This window comes from Coregonus clupeaformis, chromosome 36, assembly GCF_020615455.1.
Source record: "Coregonus clupeaformis isolate EN_2021a chromosome 36, ASM2061545v1, whole genome shotgun sequence".
NCBI lineage: Eukaryota > Metazoa > Chordata > Actinopteri > Salmoniformes > Salmonidae > Coregonus > Coregonus clupeaformis.
Window position 1 is genome coordinate 39289946 of NC_059227.1, and position 11824 is coordinate 39301769.

The following is an 11824-nucleotide window of genomic DNA, read 5'->3' on the forward strand; positions in this document are numbered from 1 at the left end:
TGCCCTAGAGCACACAAAAAACTATACATACTTCGGCCTAAACATCAGCACCACAGGTAACTTCCACAAAGCTGTGAACGATCTGAGAGACAAGGCATGAAGGGCCTTCTATGCCATCAAAAGGAACATAAAATTTGACATACCAATTAGGATCTGGCTAAAAATACTTGAATCAGTTATAGAACCCATTGCCCTTTATGGTTGTGAGGTCTGGGGTCCGCTCACCAACCAAGAATTCACAAAATGGGACAAACACCTTATTGAGACTCTGCATGCAGAATTCTGCAAAAATATTCTCAGTGTACAATGAAAAACACAAAATAATGCATGCAGAGCAGAATTAGGCCGATACCCACTAATTATTAAAATCCAGAAAAGAGCAGTTAAATTCTATAACCACTTAAAAAGAAGCGATTCCCAAACCTTCCATAACAAAGCCATCACCTACGGAGAGACGAACCTGGAGAAGAGTCCCCTAAGCAAGCTGGTCCTGGGGCTCTGTTCACAAACACAAACAGACCCCACAGAGCCCCAGGACAACAACAACAACAACAACAACAACACAATTAGACCCAACCAAATCATGAGAAAACAAAAAGATAATTACTTGACACATTGGAAAGAATTAACAAAAAAACAGAGCAAACTAGAATGCTATTTGGCCCTAAACAGAGAGAAATGTCTTTATTCTTTTGGAACTTCTGAGTGTAATGTTTACATTTTAATATTTATTGTTTATTTCACTTTTGTTTATTATCTATTTCACTTGCTTTGGCAATGTTAACATATGTTTCCCATGCCAAGAAAGCATGAAATTGAATTGAATTGAATTGAGAGAAAGAGAGAGGTGCGTAATGGAGGGAAACGGCCAGGTGCTCTCTCCCCAGTGACCATTCCAGCATTCTAAAGCCTGAAGTCTGAAGAAAATGAAATGTATTTATCTTCTCTCTCATGTCTCCTCTCCTCGTGAAGGCCTGGTCTTCCCAGTACCACCTCCCTGACCCTGACCCCTGACCCCTGCTGCATAAAGTTAACCTTCCATTGAGATGCTCTTTTTACAGACGCACTTGATAGAATCTGATGCATTTATGATATGTACTGGAGCTTTTATGGGCCGGTTCTGGTGGCGACGCCGGGGATATGATTTGAGTTGGATTTCTGGTCTGGCTGTAACGGGTTGTCATGGGGAGAGAGCAAGGCGCTGCTCTGACAGATGGAGGACACGGTAACGGTTAACGTTGAGGGATTCTGGTTGTCGTTTATTCAAAATCGGAAACTATAAGTGTCATAATGAAATAACCAATACAATAACCCCTAACATATAGTTCCTACATTGAGGAGAATAGAAAACATTGAGTGAATTATTCTAATGTAACCTAATTTACTGTGATAAAAAGGATATTAATGTTTATTTAGAGGAAATAAAATAAAAAAATATATTTTTAATTCCATTCAATATTAAAAAGCAATCGAGAGTCCTCTGACACAAGCCTAGAATTAGTGCTAACGGCTTTAAGTATAATACAGACTGAACTTACAGACAGTCATTTAAATAATTATTGCTAATTTTAATCGAGGTATAGAAATAAATATCATTATCCAAAATATATAAATTACAAACTATTATAAAAAATAATTTATAATTTATTCTAAGTCTTAGGACCCGGTTAAATCAGATCCGCTTCAGCTAAAACCTGCATAGCTGATGTTTAAGAGGTGTAACTGCACTAGAGGTGTCAAATCCACAACGGCTCCTAAAGCAGACATTGGCTGAAACCCCATGCAGCCTTGTTTACAGCCTGTCGTTCTGAACTTATTTCACGAGTGGGGTGGGTGGGGCTTTGTGACAATTATCAAGAGCAGCTGCTCACCAATTTGACGGCTCCAACGCAATTCCACCTACGACACCGCCAAAACATCAGCTACGGGTCCATGCTATCCAGGATCCTTTGGACATCCCTACCCCATTGAAGTTGAAATGTAAAATCGTTAAGGTTAGGGTTAAGGTTAGGGTTAAGGTTAGGGTTATGGTTAGGGTTAAGGTTAGGGTTAAGGATAGGGTTAAGGATAGGGTTAAGGATAGGGTTAAGGATAGGGTTAAGGTTAGGGTTAAGGTTAAGGTTAAGGTTAGGGTTAAGGTTAGGGTTAAGGTTAGGGTTAAGGTTAGGGTTAAGGTTAGGGTTAAGGATAGGGTTAAGGTTAGGGTTAAGGTTAGGGTTAAGGATAGGGTTAAGGTTAGGGTTAAGGATAGGGTTGAGTATAGGGTTAAGGATAGGGTTAAGGTTAGGGTTAAGGATAGGGTTAAGGTTAGGGTTAAGGATAGGGTTAAGGTTAGGGTTAATGATAGGGTTAAGGATAGGGTTAAGGATAGGGTTAAGTTTAGGGTTAAGGTTAGGGTTAAGGTTAGGGTTAAGGTTAGGGTTAAGGATAGGGTTAGGGTTAAGGATAGGGTTAAGGTTAGGGTTAAGGTTAGGGTTAAGGATAGGGTTAAGGTTAGGGTTAAGGATAGGGTTAAGGATAGGGTTAAGGATAGGGTTAAGGTTAGGGTTAAGGATAGGGTTAAGGTTAGGGTTAAGGATAGGGTTAAGGATAGGGTTAAGGATAGGGTTAAGGTTAGGGTTAAGGTTAAGGTTAGGGTTAAGGTTAGGGTTAAGGTTAGGGTTAAGGTTAGGGTTAAGGATAGGGTTAAGGTTAGGGTTAAGGATAGGGTTAAGGATAGGGTTAAGGATAGGGTTAAGGATAGGGTTAAGGTTAGGGTTAAGGTTAAGGTTAGGGTTAAGGATAGGGTTAAGGATAGGGTTAAGGTTAGGGTTAAGGTTAGGGTTAAGGTTAGGGTTAAGGTTAGGATCAGCTATGCGAGTGTCGGCTGTTCAGTTTAAAACTTGATCTGATTGAAAGTTAATTTATTATCTCAACAATATAGTTTCGTACATGTTAAATATAGGCAATATTTAATTTCTAAAAAGGTGATAATTGTTTGAATCAAACTATAGGCTGGTGGTACCAGAGAAATATACAGCGCCTTCAGAAGTTTTCACACCCCTTTACTTTTCCAAATTTTGTTGTGTTACAGCCTGAATTTAAAATTGATTAAATAGAGAATTTGTGTCACTGATCTACACACAATCCCCATTAATGGGTTAGGGTTAGGGTTAGTTTACATTAATGTCCAAGTGGAATAGTAGGGGTTCCACTAAGCTTTATGGATTTATTTTAAGAAAGTCAAACCAAGGATCATTTATCTATTTAATTTAAAATTTTAAGACCCATTGAGGTATATAAAAAATATATTATCAAAAAAAAAATGAAAACCCTTTTGCCCTTACTGCTATTAGCCCATACAAACACATTGAATAACAGATTCACTACATGGAACAACAGATAGTCCTTACTGCTATTAGCCCATACAAACACATTGAATAACAGATTCACTTTTATTTATTTATTTATTTTATTTTTATTTTTATTTCACCTTTATTTAACCAGGTAAGCCAGTTGAGAACAAGTTCTCATTTACAACTGTGACCTGGCCAAGATAAAGCAAAGCAGTGCGATAAAAACAACACAGAGTTACATATGGGGTAAAAAAAACATAAAGTCAAAAATACAACAGAAAATATATATACAGTGTGTGCAAATGTAGCAAGTTATGGAGGTAAGGCAATAAATAGGCTATAGTGCAAAATAATTACAATAGTATTAACACTGGAATGCTAGATGTGCAAGAGATTATGTGCAAATAGAGATACTGGGGTGCAAAAGAGCAAAATAAATAACAATATAGGGATGAGGTAGTTGGGTGGGATAATTTCAGATGGGCTTTGTACAGGTGCAGTGATCGGTAAGGTGCTCTGACAACTGATGCTTAAAGTTAGTGAGGGAGATAAGAGTCTCCAGCTTCAGAGATTTTTGCAATTCGTTCCAGTCATTGGCAGCAGAGAACTGGAAGGAATGGCGGCCAAAGGAGGTGTTGGCTTTGGGAATGACCAGTGAGATATACCTGCTGGAGCGCAGACTACGGGTGGGTGCTGCTATGGTGACCAATGAGCTAAGATAAGGCGAGGATTTGCCTAGCAGTGATTTATAGATGGCCTGGAGCCAGTGGGTTTGACGACGAACATGTAGTGAGGACCAGCCAACAAGAGCGTACAGGTCACAGTGGTGGGTAGTGTATGGGGCTTTGGAGACAAAACGGATGGCACTGTGATAGACTACATCCAATTTGCTGAGTAGAGTGTTGGAGGCTATTTTGTAAATGACATCGCCGAAGTCAAGGATCGGTAGGATAGTCAGTTTTACGAGGGCATGTTTGGCAGCATGAGTGAAGGAGGCTTTGTTGTGAAATAGGAAGCCGATTCTAGATTTAACTTTGGATTGGAGATTCTTTATGTGAGTCTGGAAGGAGAGTTTACAGTCTAACCAGACACCTAGGTATTTGTAGTTGTCCACATACTCTAGGTCAGACCCGTTGAGAGTGGTGATTCTAGTCGGGTGGCGGGTGCCAGCAGCGTTCGATTGAAAAGCATGCATTTAATTTTACTAGCGTTTAAGAGCAGTTGGAGGCTACTGAAGGAGAGTTGTATGGCATTGAAGCTCGTTTGGAGGTTTGTTAACACATTGTCCAATGAAGGGCCAGATGTATACAAAATGGTGTCGTCTGCGTAGAGGTGGATCTGAGAGTCACCAGCAGCAAGAGCGACATCATTGATATACACGGAGAAAAGTGTCGGCCCAAGAATTGAACCCTGTGGCACCCCCATAGAGACTGCCATAGGTCCAGACAACAGGCCCTCCGATTTGACACACTGAACTTTATCTGAGAAGTAATTGGTGAACCAGGCGAGGCAGTCATTTGAGAAACCAAGGATATTTAGTCTGCCAATAAGAATGCGGTGGTTGACAGAGTCGAAAGCCTTGGCCAGGTCGATGAAGACGGCTGCACAGTACTGTCTATTATCAATCGCGGTTATAATATTGTTTAGGACCTTGAGCGTGGCTGAAGTGCACCCATGACCAGCTCGGAAACCGGATTGCATAGCGGAGAAGGTACGGTGGTATTCGAAATGGTCGGTGATCTGTTTGTTAACTTGGCTTTCAAATACTTTCGAAAGGCAGGGCAGGATGGATATAGGTCTGTAGCAGTTTGGATCTAGAGTGTCACCCCCTTTGAAGAGGGGGATGACCGCGGCAGCTTTCCAATCTCTGGGGATCTCAGACGTTATGAAAGAGAGGTTGAACAGACTAGTAATAGGGGTTGCGACAATTTCGGCGGCTAGTTTTAGAAAGAAAGGGTCCAGATTGTCTAGCCCAGCTGATTTGTAGGGGTCCAGATTTTGCAGCTCTTTCAAAACGTCAGCTGTCTGAATTTGTGTGAAGGAGAAGTGGGGGGGCATGGGCAAGTTGCAGCGGAGGGTGCAGAGTTGGTGGCCGGGGTAGTGGTAGCCAGATGGAAAGCATGGCCAGCTGTAGCAAAATGCTTGTTGAAATTCTCGATTATTGTAGATTTATCGGTGGTGATAGTGTTTCCTAGCCTCAGTGCAGTGGGCAACTGGGAGGAAGTGCTCTTATTCTCCATGGACTTTACAGTGTCCCAAAACTTTTTGGAGTTAGTGCTACAGGATGCAAATTTCTGTTTGAAAAAGTTAGCCTTTGCTTTCCTGACTGCTTGTGTATATTGGTTCCTAACTTCCCTGAAAAGTTGCATATCGCGGGGCTATTTGATGCTAATGCAGTACGCCACAGGATGTTTTTGTGCTGGTCAAGGGCAGTCAAGTCTGAGGAGAACCAGGGGCTATATCGGTTCTTAGTTCTGTATTTTTGAATGGGGCATGTTTATTTAAGATTGAGAGGAAATTACTTTTAAGGAACAACCAGGCATCCTCTACTGACGGAATTAGATCTATATCCATCCAGGATACCTGGGCCAGGTCAATTAGGAAGGCCTGCTCGCTAAAGTGTTTTAGGGAGCGTTTGACAGTGATGAGGGGTGGTCGTTTGACCGCGGACCCGTTACGGACGCAGGCAATAAGGCAGTGATCGCTGAGATCCTGGTTGAAGACAGCTGAGGTGTATTTAGAGGGTATGTTAGTCAGGATGGAACAACAGATAGTCCCCCCAAAAAAATCTAAAGGAAGTTTGTTCTGAAGTGTCTGTCCTATATCTGAGAGATATAGAGTACCACAGTGTGAGTCATAATACCCACAAAACCTAGCGGTCAAACAGGGAAATGATTCCAATCGTTTTTCCACCATTCATTTTTCCCATAGGGGATTTTAGAAACACTTCAAATAAGGGCTGTGTTTTGTGTAGGCTTACCCTGGCGTGACGTTTTGATAACCATATAAATATATCTAGGACAATGTGACTTTTATCATTATATTTGTCTGTATTTACCCCCCAAAAATGAAATGCTAATTAGCTGCTTATGTGGCTATCGAAAAGAACTACAAATGCCATGACGATCCGGACGAGACTGCCGAATCGAGTAAAAGGTAAGAATCTCTGGATTAACTATCTAATGTTAGCTAAACATAGTAATGAATAAATTGGCTACATTTCTTTAAATGGACAATTCTGTGAACTGTCTTGTGCAAGTTTTAAATGGACACAATATCTATTAGCAAAGGTGTCAGCTAGAGATGACCTGCAGGAGCTTGCAGGGATTTGTAGTTTTGCATGATGTCTTCTTTGATGCTAATTAGCATTTTCGAATCTGAGATTAAATAGAGCTAAATATATTGATAAAAGTAACCTTGTCCGAGAGAGATTTACATGGTAATCAAAACGTCACGCCAGGGTAAACACAGCCCTTATTTGAAGTGTTTCTAAAATCCCCTATGGGAAAAATGAATGGTGGAAAAAACGATTGGAACCATTTCTGTGTTTGACTGTTAGTTTTGGGGGGTATTATGACACCTCTACTATAGGGCTCGGGAAACATTTGCTTTTATTTTTTATACAGTACCAGTCAAACGTTTGGACAAACCCTAACCCTAACCCTAACCTACTCATTCAAGGGTAATTCTTTATTTTTACATTGTAGAATAATAGTGAAGACATCAAAACTATGAAATAACACATATGGAATCATGTAGTAATCAAAATAGTGTTAAACAAATCAAAATGTATTTATATTTGAGATTCTTCAAATAGCCACCATTAGCCTTGACGACAGCTTCATCATCACTATATAAATTAGCATATAATAACCCACCAACAGTAACTCTTAAACCATTCAAGATAAATACAACAAACCAACTTTCATCTGGTCAGGCTATCCTAACTTTTCATCTACCTACTTTTTCAACTATAACCAGTCACCACCACTACTATAGCTATAACCAGTCACTACCATTACTATAACTATAACCAGTCACTACCACTACTATAACTATAACCAGTCACTACCATTACTACTGTAGACACTACCACTACTATAACTATAACCAGTCACTACCACTACTATAACTATAACCAGTCACTACCATTACTACTGAAGACACTACCACTACTATAACTATAACCAGTCACTACCATTACTATAACTATAACCAGTCACTACCACTACTATAACTATAACCAGTCACTACCATTACTACTGTAGACACTACTACTACTATAACTATAACCAGTCACTACCACTACTATAACTATAACCAGTCACTACCACTACTATAACTATAACCAGTCACTACCACTACTATAACTATAACCAGTCACTACCATTACTACTGCAGACTCTACCACTACTATAACTATAACCAGTCACTACCACTACTATAACTATAACCAGTCACTACCACTACTATAACTATAACCAGTCACTACCATTACTACTGTAGACACTACTACTACTATAACTATAACCAGTCACTACCACTACTATAACTATAACCAGTCACTACCAAGTAACCAAGTATTGATGTAAGTAAGTAACCAAGTATTGATGCTAAATTGTGTGTTAATGGATGCTAGCTTGCAGGTTAGCTACGGCGTCATAGCTAAGCATCGTGGGTTGTTGTGGGTAGTTACTGTGTCCTGGCAGTGCCGGCTGTAGCACGAAGCGAGCTACCTAGCCGTTTTTTCGAACTGAGTTAGAGTCAACACAATAGCCATTGTGTGCCGGGTGTAGCACGAAGCTAGCCAGCTAGCCGTTCTTCAAACAAAGTCAACACAGTGGCCATTGCTAGCTGGATTAGCTACTACCAGCTTAACTGTACGGTAGTAGCTAAATACAATATACTTGTCCTAGCTAGCCAATGTCTAATCATTGCTGTGTCATGAAAGGAACTTGACACAGACACGAATGATCTGTTTAGTGTGTTATCACACTATTGGTGGTTTGTTGTGACCAAGTGTTGGTGCTATACGGTGTGTTATTGTTATTGGATGCTAGCTTGCTAGTTAGCTATGGTGTCATAGTTGAATAAAGTGGGTTGAGTCTATTCCTTTAAACATTGAACCGCTGTGGTTCACAACAATTCTGATTTCTAAAGGTGGAAGTTGGGAGAGTTTTTGTTCGGGTGGTTCAGTGAAACAATTTTAGTTTCTGAGGTAGAAGTTTTGGTGAGGGAGGTCCTGCTCTCTCCGCTCCCAGATGCTCAGCTCATTTCATTCCGATCTCCTCTGCATTTTTGTAGCCATTTGCTACAGCCTGTCAACTATGCCTCTGCCTATCCCTGTTCTCTCCTCTCTGCACAGGCTACACAAACGCACCACACCGCGTGGCTGCTGCCTCTCTAACCTGGTGGTCCCTGCACGCACCACCCACGTGGAGTTCCAGGTCGCAGGCAGCCTCTGGAACTGCCGTTCTGCTGCCAACAAAGCTGACTTCATCCCAGCCTATGCCAACCTCCAGTCCCTCGACTTCCTGGCGCTGACGGAAACATGGATCACCACTGAAAACACTGCTACTCCTACTGCTCTCTCCTCGTCTGACCATGTGTTCTCACATACCCCGAGAGCATCTGGTCAGAGGGGTGGTGGTACAGGAATCCTCATCTCTCCCAAGTGGACATTCTCAATTTTTCCCCCTAACCCATCTGTCTATCTCCTCATTTGAATTCCATGCTGTCACAGTCACTAGCCCATTTAAGCTTAATATCCTTGTCATCTATCGCCCTCCAGGTTCCCTTGGAGAGTTCATCAATGAGCTTGACGCCTTGATAAGTTCCTTCCCTGAGGATGGCTCACCCCTCACAGTTTTGGGGGATTTCAACCTCCCTATGTCCACATTTGACTCATTTCTCTCTGCCTCCTTCTTTCCACTCCTCTCCTCTTTTGACCTCACCCTCTCACCGTCCCCCCTACTCACAAGGCAGGCAATACGCTTGACCTCATCTTCACTAGATGCTGCTCCTCTACTAATCTCACTGCAACTCCCCTCCAAGTCTCTGACCACTACTTTGTTTCCTTTTCTCTCTCGCTCTCCTCCCACACTACTCACTCTGCCCCTACACAGATGGTAATGCGCCGCCGCAACCTTCGCTCTCTCTCTCCCACTACTCTCTCCTCTTCCATCCTATCATCTCTTCCCTCTGCTCAATCCTTCTCCCTCCAATCTCCTGATTCTGCCTCCTCAACCCTCCTCTCCTCCCTTTCTGCATCCTTTGACTCTCTGTGTCCCCTATCCTCCCGGCCGGCTCGGCCCCTCCCCTCCAGCTCCGTGGCTTGATGACTCATTGCGAGCTCACAGAACAGAGCTCCGGGCAGCGGAGCGGAAATGGAAGAAAACTAAACTCCCTGCCGACCTGGCTTCTTTTCACTCCCTCCTCTCTACATTTTCTTCATCTGTTTCTGCTGCTAAGGCCACCTTCTACCACTCTAAATTCCAAGCATCTGCCTCTAACCCTAGGAAGCTCTTTGCCACATTTTCCTCCCTCCTGAATCCTCCTCCCCCCCTCCTTCTCTCTCTGTGGATGACTTCGTCAACCACTTTGAAAAGAAGGTTGACGACATCCGATCCTCGTTTGTTAAGTCTAATGACACTGTTGGTCCTGCTCACACTGCCCTACCCTATGCTCTGACTTCTTTCTCCCCTCTCTCTCCAGATAAAATCCTGCGACTTGTGACTGCAGGCCGCCCAACAACCTGCCCGCTTGACCCCATCCCCTCCTCTCTTCTCCAGACCATCTCCGGTGACCTTCTCCCCTACCTCACCTCGCTGATCAACTCATCCTTGACCGCTGGTCATCTCCCTTCCGTCTTCAAGAGAGCGAGAGTTGCTCCCCTTCTCAAAAAACCAACACTCGACCCCCACTGATGTCAACAACTACAGACCAGTATCCCTTCTTTCTTTTCTTTCCAAAACTATTGAGCGTGCCGTCTTTAGCCAACTCTCTTGCTATCTCTCTCAGAATGACCTTCTTGATCCAAACCAATCAGGTTTCAGGACTGGTCATTCAACTGAGACTGCTCTTCTCTGTGTCACGGAGACTCTCCGCACTGCTAAAGCTAACTCTCTCTCCTCTGCTCTTGTCCTTCTAGACCTGTCTGCTGCCTTTGATACTGTGAACCATCAGATCCTCCTCTCCACCCTCTCCGAGCTGGGCATCTCCGGCGCGGCTCACTCCTGGATTGCGTCCTACCTGACCGGTCGCTCCTACCAAGTGGCGTGGCGAGAAGCTGTCTCCGCACCACGCGCTCTCACCACTGGTGTCCCCCAGGGCTCAGTTCTAGGCCCTCTCCTTTTCTCCCTATACACCAAGTCACTTGGCTCTGTCATATCCTCACATGGCCTTTCATATCATTGCTACGCTGACGATACACAACTAATCTTCTCCTTTCCCCCTTCTGATAACCAGGTGGCGAATCGCATCTCTGCATGTCTGGCAGACATATCAGTATGGATGACGGATCACCACCTCAAGCTGAACCCTGGCAAGACGGAGCTGCTCTTCCTCCCGGGGAAGGACTGCCCGTTCCATGATCTCGCCATCACGGTTGACAACTCCGCTGTGTCCTCCTCCCAGAGTGCGAAGAGCCTAGGCGTGACCCTGGACAACACCCTGTCGTTCTCCGCCAACATCAAGGCGGTGACCCGCTCCTGCAGGTTCATGCTCTACAACATTCGGAGAGTACGACCCTGCCTTACACAAGAAGCGGCACAGGTCCTAATCCAGGCACTTGTCATCTCCCGTCTGGACTACTGCAACTCGCTGTTGGCTGGCCTCCCTGCCTGTGCCATTAAACCCCTACAACTCATCCAGAATGCCGCAGCCCGTCTGGTGTTCAACCTTCCCAAGTTCTCTCACGTCACCCCCTCCTCCGCACACTCCACTGGCTTCCAGTTGAAGCTCGCATCCGCTACAAGACCATGGTGCTTGCCTATGGAGCAGTGAGGGGAACGGCACCTCTGTACCTTCAGGCTCTGATCAGTCCCTACACCCAAACGAGGGCATTGCGTTCATCCACCTCTGGCCTGCTGGCTCCCTTCCTCTGCGGAAGCATAGCTCCCCCTCAGCCCAGTCAAAACTGTTCGCTGCTCTGGCACCCCAATGGTGGAACAAGCTCCCTCACGACGCCAGGACAGCGGAGTCACTCACCACCTTCCGGAGACATTTGAAACCCCACCTCTTTAAGGAATACCTGGGATAGGATAAAGTAATCCTTCTAACCCCCCCAAATTGTAAAGTGGTTATCCCACTGGCTATAGGGTGAACGTACCAATTTGTGAGTCGCTCTGGCTAAGAGCGTCTGCTAAATGACGTTAATGTGCCCTTGAGCAAGGCACTTGACCCTAATTGCTCCTGTAAGTCGCTCTGGTTAAGAGCGTCTGCTAAATGACTAAAATGTAAATGTAAATGTACTACCACTACTATAACTA